The sequence below is a fragment of the Columba livia genome, chromosome Z, assembly GCF_036013475.1.
Source record: "Columba livia isolate bColLiv1 breed racing homer chromosome Z, bColLiv1.pat.W.v2, whole genome shotgun sequence".
In the NCBI taxonomy this organism is placed as follows: domain Eukaryota; kingdom Metazoa; phylum Chordata; class Aves; order Columbiformes; family Columbidae; genus Columba; species Columba livia.
In genome coordinates, this window is record NC_088642.1 from 77577527 (window position 1) to 77591237 (window position 13711).

The window sequence follows — 13711 nt, forward strand, 5'->3', positions numbered from 1 at the left end:
ATGCAGTAAAAAGCTGTTGTCTGCAGAGTTGTAGATGTTTTCCAGCAGACACGTTAAGGCTCAATGCAGCCAAAAGCACTGGGCCTGGGGAAGTGGATTGTTCTGTTTGCTTAAATTCATGGGTGGCTCTTATTGCTCTAGGTCAGTTATTAATGAGGAAAAGAAGGTTAATGGAAATAGGAGATGCAGACAGTCCAACATTTATCTTGCTGCGAAGCTCATGCAATATCAGATAAAAACAGTACTCGTATCATGCTGATTACAAAAGCAGATGCTTTTCAAACATGTCTGAATGTAACCTGACTTTTTTTGTTTTTGTATATGACACGGAAGAGTGTAGCTACAATAAGTAATAAATACACACACAATGCATTAAGGTGACTGTCTAATTTCCCTAGTCTTAATTAAACATTAGAGATGGCTCAACATTGAAGCTGATGCTCTTTCTGAACAAGCTGAAAATGCCCTTCTCATACAAGACACTCAAGCCAGAGGGATGAATTTCATCCCATTCTCCTTCTTAGCTGTTCTGTAAACAAGCCAAGAATGTGTCTGGGCTCTGATGACAAGCATTTCTCCTTACCTGCTGATTTTTTGTCTAATTTGTTTTATTGGAAAAGCTGCACCACCAGTACATGGTCAAAGAAGGATCATGTGAGGCACCAGGAGTGGAAAAGATGTAGTATAATAGGAAAAACACCACAGGACTCACTTCTTTCAAACAGGCAACTAAGGGTATGTCCCCCTTAGTGCAATGAAGATCTACAGAGAGGTGCTTGTGGACCTATCTCCACGTTGTATTTTTGCAGGTTTCACTTAAGACTAACTTGAGTCTGGTCCCGTGGACTGAATGTCATGTTGGAACAAATTGGATGGGCTCTCAGGGTGCTTTTTTTTTTTTGATTTATTTAGCTTTATCTGAAAGGAATCTAATTTGCACGCTTCGCAATGCAAACAAAAGAATGGTAAGTTAGGATAATTGGGAGATCCACTTGAAAAGCAAACTGGTCTGAACTAGAAGTGATAATGCAGATGGACTCTTCAGATAATTCTTTAGCATACCTTGCTGCATATTAAGTTATCTGTGCCTCCTTGTATCTGAAAAGGCGAGATAGAGTGAAATAAAGAAACATACTTCTTCAGTCAGTGAGAAAATGCCTCTTCAATATGCTGAATTTCAGAGCAGTGATCCTGAAGAATTCCATAGCTGCACAAACATTAGAGTGACGTGATTTATCTTATTAAATAAATAGGTGTGAACAGTCACCTGAGAGCTGGACCTCCATTTGCTGTAAACCAGCATAACACTGGAGGGGCTAGGGCAAATAAGGACAACAACGATGAACACAGGGCATGCAATAATGTTCAGCATTTTTAATCTTAATGTATATGATGTCTGGGAAGTTACTGAAAGATAACCATAACTAATACCAAAGGGAATACCCATGTAAATCTACAATGACTAATTACTGGGATATGATAAAAACTTGGAGAAATCTAGCATGCAGAGAAAAAGTGATTTGCCATAGCTGTCTGGTACATTTGATATCCCTAATTGGCAAAATCATGTCCTCACTGGGGAATCCCATGTATCTACGTCGAAGGAATTCATACGATTTCTTCAGAACAGGGTGGGGAAGCACACAGTATCTGGGATGGGAATGTATTTTGGAGTATTCATTAATCTCCATACACCCTTTCTTTCAGTCGATATTATTTTATTATCAATATTATCATTACTGTTACCACACTACCACAAATTCCCATTATTCAGTGCCCATTGCTGTGCAAACAAAGACAAAGAGAGCATTCCTAGAACTTTAAAAAACAAGAAAAGATACAACTACCTGTGAAACGTGAGCAGGGGATTTTGGCATTGCTCTTTGCTGAAGTGTGACAGTGTTTTAGCCCATCAGCCGCAGGTACCATCTTACCCAGGTTGCCTTGGTAGTGTCCTCTCTCTTGGTACACAATTGACCAGTGACCAGATGGAGGGGAAGGAACTCTGTGTACATCACAGACTGAGAGGATAAAACAATGAGATTCCACTACCAGAGTTTAACCTTTTAAGCTAACAGAATTGTAAGCGTGAAAAAATTAATTTGCATCGAGACCATGGGAGATACGTGATGTCTTAATTCTAAATAAAATCCAAGCTTTTAATAAAATTCTATAGGAAATTACCATTTTTAGTATGTATAAGATGTATTTAACTTCTGGTAATTTAGGACATGTTCCAATCCAACCATCCAGAAAGGCCAAATTATACATAATAAATGATTGTTGTGAAAAAGGTATCACGTTATCTGTCTTGTCCACAGCAAATTATAAAGCTATTCTAAACCACAAATGTTGAGTTCTTAATCAAAGAAACTACTTACAATAATTTTACAACAGATTTTTATATAGCTGTGAGGATGTACGTCTGATGGAAAGATGATAAAATGTTTTTATAAGATCAAATGTTATTTAAAAATTCATATTGCCGTATGTCTTGAAATTGTACTGGCAAATCTCTTCATTTTTCTCTCCTCTTCAGTATAGCCATAGGCTCAGCACTGCAGTCTTTACAAGCTAAAATACCATGCGTGGTTTGCCTATATGATGACATAACGGGGGGGCATTACAGCAGCCTCCGAACAGTAAAGATGACAGTGAGATGCTGCTTCCTTAATCGAAGTCAGTAGGAGTTTTGCCTGCATAAGGAGGTTAGGATTGGGTTCTTGAAAAAAAAAAAAAAAAAGAAGATAATGAGACATAACTAGGAATAATGGGGTGATATGGAGACATGGAAAATGTGGGTTGAATATCATTAAAATCTTCCTGACAGTGAGCTCTATTATACCGGGGAATAATCTCATTGACTTCAATGGGAGAACTGCCAGAGTAAGATCTGAGCCAAGGCTGGAGAAGCCTCGGTCCTGATCCAAACCCCACCGACATCAGTGGGATATTTCCATAGGCTTCACTGAGGTTTGGACCAGGCCCAGGGTGAAGACTTCAGGTGTATTTGCCTGAACCTGCACAATTCCCAATGCTTTTGTTAGCAATTGTTGTGAATAGTTGTTAGATGCATCTAAATGCAGGCAACAGATGACATTACTGGTTCATTTAAGCATAGCTAAAACTGATCAGTTTAAGAGGCATCTTCCAAGTGGTGCAAATGTAAAGAAGCTGTTAAAATTACCTGATTGCTATTGTGCAGTCAGGTAATTTAAACAACAGAGGCCACTACGAAGAACACAGGTATGTAATAAAGCTATACTGTGTTGCCTACTGGAGCTTATGTGCTTATAACACAGCAGGGTAGGGAGGCTAGGCGTTATCTGAATTAGAAATCTCTGGTTATTGTTTTCATGCCTATGAATGCAATGGGCAAAAAAGCAGGGAAACTAAGAGCAAGGAAGCACCAGGCACAGTATCAGATACTTGCAGAGCGGTGCAAAGGAAAAGCGAAGAAACAATCTTGTGTACGCTCTTGGTAAATAAACTGGATCCTGTCACCATTGCCAGCTCCTGCATCTGCTTCTCTCCTCGCAGACAAAACTTGCAGGATTATAAACTTTAGCAGCTACCTGATTCCAGAAAGGCAATAGACTAAATTTTTGTGGCTTATGCCTTTGCACATATAATTTAAGTCACATGTTGTTTTGTAGACACCAGGGATTAAATGCATTTTAATACTGGCTCCCACTGAACCGCAGTAAATTGCCACAACTACCGAATACTGAAAATTAAATTTCTTAGCAGCAAAACATGCTTTTGTCCTTTAGTGAATTCTCTGCACCTGAGTAATTTTTCGGTACCTCCTATGGCACTGCAGCCTATCCATACGTTTCTCTGCAACAGGCTGGACGTTACTTACAAGAAAGGTTTGTGTTTTTCAGTAAAGTTTCTATTACCTCATTGTTTGAGTCATTGGTGGGAGAGGGGAAGGGAAGCAAAAAGGAAGGCCTAAAGCTCATCAATTTTTTATTCATTAATACATGTACCACAGGCAGTAAGAAGGAGCTGTAGAGATCTGTGGCACTCATATGAGACTAATATAACTACATTAAACAAAACTGCTGCATTTGTTCAGGTAAAATTATTAAAACCTCAGAACCTATGGTATGGGGAAAAATTAGTATACAATTTCTTAAATTTTAACTTGCAGCACTCATTGGGTTGCCACAGATTTGGAGAGGGTCTGCAGTAATTCCAGTATGTTGATGTAGTTCCTACAGTGCTTTATGATTATACTAGTTTAACCCAAAGTAAAATAACTGAAAAACTAGAGGCAGCTGAAGACATGTTGATTTGACTGGCCCCACCTCTGTCATAATAAATTAAAGTTGTTCAGTCAGACGAGTCGTAGGAAATCTCTCAAATATCTTCTAGTCAATGCCACCGCCTCAGTTCAGATTCAGTTCCAGACACATCGTTCTGTATATGTGGTCCATCTAACTTTGTCCTAGAAAACTCCCGTGATGGAAATACTGCTATATAGTATTGCACTAGAAAAGACCCCAACATGGAAGCCCATTTGATATGTGTTTCTCCTTTAATAATGAATCTCTGTTACCTAGTCTCCCAAAATACATTTTTGGTAAGCTCTTCACAAGTTTCATGGAGCCACGTTTCTCTACCTTGCATATGAGAATTAGATGGCACGGTGACAAAAACCCTCTGAAGTCAAAGATGTGTGACACCTATAGCTTCTTCCTATTCTTGGTGCCAGTTACTTTGTCATGGAAGAAAATTAGATGGGTTTGACATTATTTGCTCTTGACAAATTCTTGTTGGCTGCTACTTACCTCTTTGTTGCCTTTTAGAAGCCCATTAATAGTTTAATTAATCGGTCCATGATTGAAGTTAAGGTGACTGATGTTTTGCGAGTTTCTCTTGTTTGCCTCTTTTCAGCAATCTAGAACCTCAACCAACCTTCATGCTCTTTCAGAAACAACTAGTAGTAATGCCGTGACAACCATGGCTAGATCTCTAAATAATACCCAGGCTAAAATTCACCAGATGCAACCTATTTTAATACATCTCATGTTGTTCAGGTTTCCAATGTATTTTCCCTCCCAACTGTAGTCTCACTTCTTACCCCTTTTTCTTTGCTGTTGAATACTTTTGTTCTCTGATCACAGGTTTTGTTGCTGTTAAGATACAAAGATATGGCCTTTTTTAATATCAGTATCTTTTTCTTCCTTTGAGAAATAAACTTTCTCCCTTGATTTTCTTCTTCCTACTACAACGCCTTTAGAATAAACCTCCTGCTATGCTTTATATTTCTCATTAGTTGTATTTCATTTTTTGTCTCAGGCCTTTTAACTTATCCCCATGTTTTTAACTTTCTTTTTTTTTTAAATCTGACCTAGTTTCCAACTTCCTATACTCTCTTCTTGTGTTTTACATGATTGAAACACTCCTGATTAGCTACATTAATTTCTTAACGTGCTTCTGCATTGGAAGAGTTTATGCTTCTGCATTTAATACAACTTTTTAAAGGAACTGTCAATTCTGTTGGATATCTCAGACTTGTTTCACAGAAAATCTTTCAAATTCTCTGTATTTATTGAATAATGACTTCTTGATGCCTCTACTCGTTTTGTCTTCCCAGGTTAAGGTATGGGAACTCTAACATATCATCGTCAGTCTAACCCAAGCTGCTTTACACCTTCACATTCTCAAACAGACCCCAATGGCTGGCTTGAATAAAATATAGAAGAGGGGGTTTTGTTTGTTTGTTTGGGTTTCTTTGATGTTTGTTTTTGTGTGTGTTTGTTTGTTTCTTACACCACCCCCCTCCCCCCCATTCTATACAATTGTTTTCAACACGTTTCTACAACTTTTGTCTCCTATTTTTCTGTTTTCCTACCTAATATCCAAAGCAGTTAAATTTCCGCATTTCACCAAGTCCAGTGTTTTCACACAATTCTATCAGTTTACAAAAGCATCATTCACTTAATCTTCCTGGTTCAGTGGTGTACAAAAGCCTATGCTGTGACAGTGCCCTCATTTTTTCTCTTTACTTCCACCCGCAAACTTACAACCCATCTTCTTTCCCATCCTGGACCTGAGAACAATTCTTGTATAATCTTGATATGCAACAAAACACTCTTTTGCCCTCCCTACCCTTCCAGAGCAAGTTATACCCTTCCATATTAATATTCTAGTCATGTAAATTACAAGAACAAGTGCCTGCTATGCCAATTAACTTGCAGTTTTGATCATGCACTGAGACTTTCAGGTCTTCCTGTTAATCCCCTTACTTTTTGCTATGTGGAATTGTAAGATATTGAGTAGATGCCTTCATCCTCCCCCTTGTCCCTCCTATAACCCTATTATGAGTAACTCTAGCTATTCTACTTGTAGGCCTTTGAGCTGAACTTATTTTCTGATAAACACATGGATTCCTGTAACAAATTCTCATCACTTCTAATTTCATGTCCTCATAACTAGGGTTGCAAGCCTATGACAAGCCAATTAACAAAGACAAATCAGAACAATTCATTTTAAAGACACTTCCTCCTCTGCAGCTAACTCGCAGGTGGCTGGAAGCAAGAAAGGAAAGGGCTGGCTAAAGCCAGAGATCAAGTAAACATGGCAGGCTTAAAAAAGGAGCCTTCATGGAGAGGAAGTTACTTTTTCAAGGGAACCCGACTGAGATACGGAGGAACGTTTGGGTTGCAATCAGGAAGGACAGAGGTCTAGATAAGATAAACAGGTATGTAAACTACTTTTTGGAGGCCTTTCTTCCCCAAATGCTTTATTCCACTGCTAAGTAAGCAGTTCTTACCGAACTTCTGCATCTTACTGTGGCAAAGGGGAAAAATTTAAGCGCATGTTTCGCTGAGGTACAAGCGCATTGGAAACGACTGAAAGAAGGATGAACGGAATTTCCTCCAGGGATGGGCCGAAGCATTAATACTGACATTTGGGGGTTGCACCCACTGGTTACTGTCCTGGCCTCCTGGCTTTGGGCAGCTCGTGCCACACATCAGCACCCGGCGTAGAGACAGATTTAAAGCCATTCTGCACATACCCCACAGCTCCTTCGCACACAGAAGCCATCCAGCTTTTTCAAGACTAGCAGCACAGCAGTGAGCTCATCTATATAGGCTTTATCAAGGATGGGGACTTAAGCTTAGGCTTAAGGTCCAGACTAATATAGACCTAGACTCTACCTAGGACATAATACAAATGTAGACTGAAACCAGTAAAAAGACAGAAACGCACTGAACTGCAGCACAGTTGAGAGCTGGGGAGCTCACGGATAACTAATTTAGACCTCTGAAGGCAGCTCACATCATCAACCCAAAATGGCACGTCAGTGGCAGCATTCTGACCTGTCCACACTATGATCAGGTGTGTGAAAAATCATCAATTCTGACATTACTTATTCTCTGCTTTTTTGAAGATGGGTGATGCTTTTTCCCTTTCATTTTTCTGATATTTGGAAAGGGAGATAATCACAAAGACTCCTCTAAAATAATGTAATTTTATCAGAAGTCACCAAGAACTCTACAGGAAAATATACATAAAATAGCAGGCTGAACTAGAGGCTAAATTGAAAGGTGGTTTTTGAAATGCTTGTTAAAATAAGGCCCAGTTTAGAGGAAATAATGAAAAATGTGAAAATTTGTGCTATTTAATAATATTAGAATTCCCTGGGTTACTGAAGCTCCACAGATGCTTGGAGAAGTTATTAGGAAAAATTTGGGGGAGATTTAGGAGAGCCTTTCAGCATCTTGTGAAAGCACATTTTCTACCAGATGTTTATAAAGAAAAAAAAAAGAAAAAGCGTATTTTGTTTCCATTGAATCATCAGCTGCATGAGAAACTTTGTCTTCTAAAAGCCCCCTAAGCACTTTCTCTGGATCAAATGTTAAGAGGAACTTTCATTTATGTATTTATTTGTTTTTCTCTAGAAGACAGGGGCTGGCTTTGGGAGCTTCTCAGGAAATTTTCTAGCAGTCTGCGAAACAGGTTCCTATTTTCTGGGATTTTTCCAGAACATTACTAGCTAGGGTATGGTGGTGTTTTTCTGATTAGCAGAAGATACTGTTTATAATGCTGAACCCTCCCTGTCACAAAATCATGCGAAAAATATCAAAATAATATATTTTAATGCCACTGATTATTGCCATCACTTAGTAAAGCAAAAGCAAGTCATATTCATGTGGAAGAATTTGCTTTCTCTCTACTCAAGCTTTATTGAAGCACGATTTTCAAACTCTGTGATGATCACATGCATAATTGCTGCTTTTGCTGTTTTCTCAATGCTTCTAGTTTGTGTTATGTTTCTAATGAAAACCAATACACAGCAGTTGCCGTGAACAAGTCAACATTTACCAACGAATGGCCATACAATGGCATCTGGAATACTACAGCTATCACCGACCAAATGTCCTGAAAAAAAAACACTCGGGTGACTTGGATGTGACCTGAAAACTGGAGGGTCTTGTCTCCTGAGGACCTTACATGGACCTGCACGGGCAGAGGGGCTGAATCTGGCACAAGCAGCTCTCCCACCCCTCCAGATGCTTCTTCCCAGCCAAACAAACAGCTGTGCCAGCACAACGGTACGGGAATAAGGGCTGGGAATGAGGAGGGCTGTTTAAAACGCTGAAGAAATACGTGGGGTGGTGTTGTACAGCGATGAAGTTCCTTGGATGGCTTTAAAACCATCTTGATTCAATTCACTCAGCGCAATTACTCTGCCACTTTGGCCTGTCTCTTCTTGGGGATGGCATCGGGAGAAGGGGAGGATAAAACACCCCACGGCCAGATGTGACTTCTTCGCCATATCAGGCCATGGTGATGGTTAATTAGTGTCCGAGTACACTGATGAAACTTCAACCACTGTATGAATCTACAGAACCAAGGCCAGTAGGAGACAAACCTCCTACAGACACTAGACCTTTGTTGACTGAGAGTTGCTGAGAATATACTAGAGCATGGAGCACGCAACAGCAGAAGGTGTGTAGACCTGTCAGCCTTCATAATCACAGCAAAAATCGCAGTAATGACTAACCGGATTTGATAAGCAACAACCTTGTGCCCTGTAACAGTGATCTTCACAGGCTGCGTTTCTAACAGTGCTAAAAAAATGGGCTCCCCAGTTCAAGAAGGACAAGGAATTACTGGAGGGAGTCCAGTGTCAGGCTACAAGGATGATCAGGGGCCTAGAGCATCTTTCTTAGGAGGAGAGACTGAGAGCGCTGGGTCTGTTCAGCCTGGAGAAGAGAAGCTGAGAGGGGATCTCATCAATGTTTACAAATATCTCAAGGGTGAGTGTCAAGATGATGGACCAGATTCCTTTCAGTGGTGCCCAATGATAGGATGAGGGGCAATGGACACAGACTAAAGCACAGGAGCTTCCACCTGAATATGAGGAGAATCTTCTTTACTTTGAGGTGCCAGAGCCCTGGAACAGGCTGCCCAGGGAGGTTGTGGAGTCTCCTTCTCTGGAGGCATTCAAAGCCCCCTGGACACGTTCCTGTGTGATCGGCTCTGGTGAACCTGCTTTAGCAGGTGGGTTGGACTGGATGAGCTCCAGAGGTCCCTTCCAACCCCAACCACTCTGTGATTCTGTGATCCTTTGAAATGTGCATTTCTGTTCTCTGCATTGGGGTAACTATGAGTAGCATGGTCAGATATACAGAAAAACACCCAGTTAGGATGAGTTGTTTTCACTTCTGCATTGTTAATTTCCATTTGGTGTAAACATGGGTACACATTAGAAAGACACTCTTGGCTGCTCCATAACAAGGCAGTTGTACATCTGCCCAACATAAGGGTGCAGCCACAAGACAAGCCATGGTGGGCAGGACTGGCCAGACTGGTGGATGGCCAAAAAAATGTGGGGTGGGGGAGGCAGTAGACTGTACCGGAGCAGAAACACACCTGGCCTTCAGCCAACTGTGTTGACAGTCCCACCAACTACAGGCCACAGACCAGGATAGCTGACAGTAGAGCTGCGCTGTCGCTCCACGCACAGGACAGGCAGCTGGGTACAGCGCTGTCTCAGGCTACCATGTCTATGCTTGCCCAGTTCAATGAGTGGATGTCCCTGGCTATTTGCTCCGTCCTGCAGCAGGAGGAATGAAAAAGTTGTTCATGGTGTCTCCCAGCAGCTGTAAGTGAAGTGTGGTAGCTGGAAACTTCAGTAGGATGGGAAAATCTCATCCTGACCCTGATCACAGATGCAAGTCAAACTGTGAATTTGAAGTGTGCAACCCACTACATGAGAATAGCTTGTGTTCATGTTTCTACTCAGGTATGAAATTGATGCAATTCAAGATAGTCTTAACACTCATTTTATGCAGGGACACAGTCAGCTCCACCACAGGAACTGACTGTTGCAAATTCACACCCTAACTTACCCTCCGGTGACTTGTCCGTGTGTTCATAACCCAAGGCAATCTGGCTCAAGACAGTGTCACAGTGAGACCCTTATTGTCCCAAAACGGAGATGAATGACTTCCTAGCCACCAAAACAAGAGCCAAGTTTGTAAAATTAGATTCTGCTACAGGCATATATAGGAATAAATGTTTTAGTGGATGTAAAGCTGGGTCATAGTAGAGTCTCAGCTTGAGAAACTCAAGTCACATGCACCAACAAATCTAATTGAAAGAGTATGCCTCCACAGCAGGTATTTTCTAGCAGATGAAAGTGACCACACAGTTTGAAACAATTCATTAATTTGCAATTTCTTCTTAGTTCAAAACAAACATAGGTGTATCATTTACGGATTAGATCTCCTGTTCTCTTTGGTTCTTTAATCTGTTTCAATAGTCACTAGAATCAGATGTTTCAAATAAAAGTTCAAGTAACCGTCAGTAAAGATGTGTCGTAATCTGCATAGTATCTGTCTTTATCTCACTTGTTTATTCTCAGATTGAGTGAAGATGCGGAAACTGAGGTTTTATATCTCTTTCTGTACATGTTTGTTTTAGTTTATCTATTATGGTTTTGAGTGTTCTTGCTTCTCATAATAAACATTGCTTTCTTTTGTAGCCTGGAAACTACTTGACCTCAGTTATCTATTGTGGCAATGCGTTCCCTCATCTAAAATCATGTGGTTTGACAAAATGTTTTCTTTCATTGGTAGCAAATTTGTAAAATTTCCTTTTCAGCGACTGTTCCACTGTCCTTATGTATCAAGCAATGGGAACAGAAGCTCTCAATCTTTTTTTCTGCAACAGACCATGAAGTCAGCATTGGCATAGCAAGTAAGGACAGAGCAATCCTTATGCAGATATAACTATCCAAAATGCTGCCCGGCTACTGCCGGTAGGTCATAAATCTTTTGGAAACAGTATCTTAAAATGATTGATTTTCAGTTATGACTAAATCTTAGAGGCTCAGGAAAAACACTGAAGTACTGAAGACTCAAAAGGGGTCCTGTGCTCCCCCGTGACTTTTCAGTTGTGCTGTTCTAGTTTCTAACGGTGTAACATGAAGAACCGTTTGGCTTCGGGTCTTAGGACAGCCTACATGCATCTCCTCATACATACACCCTCCTTAATCTGTACATGGAGGTGCCTGCTCACAGACTGATCTGTAGTCTCCTGTAGGACCGCTGCCTTGTCTCAGCATTAGCAAAGACATGGCAAAGACCTCCTCCAAATCTAAGACTGAAACAGTACATGCCATAGCTTGTCTCTACCCAGCCTGAGACTGAAAATGCTCTTTCTTTCCAACTCCCAATTCCCAAATTCAGGCTTTTGATGTGCTAGATCATTGTGCTGTAGCATTAAGCCTTATGAGTGAATGGTTTCTTCTCATGACCTTCAGGATCTTTGGAGATCTTCTTGGAGAGCTTCTTGGAGGCTCTGGATCAAACTCTTATCTGACTGAACTCCAGATATTGTTCCAAGTTCCTTGTTATTTGCACATGAGAAAAACTTGGACATAGAGCAGATAAATGCTTGGAAGCTACTTGCGTGGAAAAAAGATGGCTGAAAAAGCCAGGGAGACAATTCTCATGAACTGCAAATTGAGTGCTTGGAGTAAGCCTCTAAATTGCAAGAACAAACAAGTTAATTCTTCTGAGGTTGTAGAAAAGCTTGAAAAAAAGAAACGCAATTCAGTTTTGTATAAGTTGCAGTGCCAAGGATTTGGCTCAGGAAAGTCCTTGGTTAGTGCAAACGAAGTATTTATAGGTGCTTCATCAGAACTGCAGAATTAAATACGAAGACTGAGTTAGGGTAATGGGTGAATGTGAGTTAGAGCAATGGGTGAGTCTGAGATAGAAAGGCTGAACCAGGGTAATGGGCGCCCATCTGTGTGATGAGTGATGGTTAAAGGTAAATAGCTCTGGCCAACACATGCGAAACCCCACTGAACTCAATGGGAAATCTGAACTGATACTTCAGCATCTGGATTTCATGTCACTCATTCTTTGGAAAGAGAAGAGTTAATGTTGGTATATGTGTGTGTGTGTCTAGTCAAAGAGCTGTCTTTTTTTCGATAGCAAAAAATCAGGCATTAATAAGCAGCAAGTAGTGTAGTTGGGCAAAGAGCTGTGTGGAGAATATAGCTGAAAGAGCAAAGTGGACCAGTCGAGAAAAAGCAGCAGACAGAGTGGAGTTCACAGAATGATATAAAGCAATAGGCTGGAATAGTGAACCATCCTGGACAGGGAATTAAGGAAGAAATGAAATAGGCAAGCATGCCAGGAGGCAGCAGGGCTTACTGGACAGCTCTGGTTTTAATGAGTCTCTCACAAGCCATGTTTGCAAGATGTCAATAGTACTCATGCTGCATTTATTTTATTTATGAATAGACATCTCTGTGGCAATGGTGAATGCATAAATATTCCAAAGACACATACCAGTCGATACAACACCTTCACATGATGGAGCTGTGTCACAACACGGCAGAACGTGTCATGACATTACGTGGCAGCTGGCGCGGTGTTGAAGCATCAGGACACTGCAGTTAACAGCAACCGCAACTCTGCAGATAGTGGGGCTGATCTGACGTGCATTAAATGTGAGCAGCCTTGTCTCTAAAAACAAGACCGACGCCAACGTTACTGCTCCCCAACATGAAATTCTGACCATTTTCCCTAAAAACAGGTGCTCAGAGGTTGGCGCTGCCGGAGCCTGGTCCTCAAAAGGTGCTGAGCAGCTGGATCAGTGGGAACTGTTAAGCTTTTAAATTCAAAATGGGCCTCTGAGCACGTACCCAGAAAATTAGTTTTGGAACGCAAACCGCTGTGCTCTCCCTGGGTGCCGCGCAGCAGCTCAGCCCTGCCGGACCCGGACCCGCCGCAGCCCGCCTGCGGGAGACCTGCGCTGGGACCGGCCCCGGGCGGAGCGGCGATGGGGCTCACGGCCAGAGGGGCCTCCGGGCCGTGCGGGGCCCCCGCTGAGGCAGCGCGGCGGGTGTGAGGGACGACAGACCGCGGAGAACGCGCCGCCCGGCGGGGTGGGCGCTCCCCCGGCACCGGGCCGGGAGGCCAGCCCGGGGCGGGGGGCACCGGCCGCCCCGAACTTGTGGGCGGGGAGCGGGGTCCGGCGGAGGGCGGGCTGGGTGCCCGGCAGCCCGCTCCGGGCAGCGGTCTGCAGCAGGCGTCAGCCCCCGCCGGCGGTGCGGCGCCGTCCCTGCGCCTGCCAGGCTCCGTGAGAAGGGAGAGGGGGGAAAACAAACCCCCACAGCCGGGAGAACCCCCCACCGCTGCCCCCTCACCCCTCTGCCTCCCCCGGCTCCAGC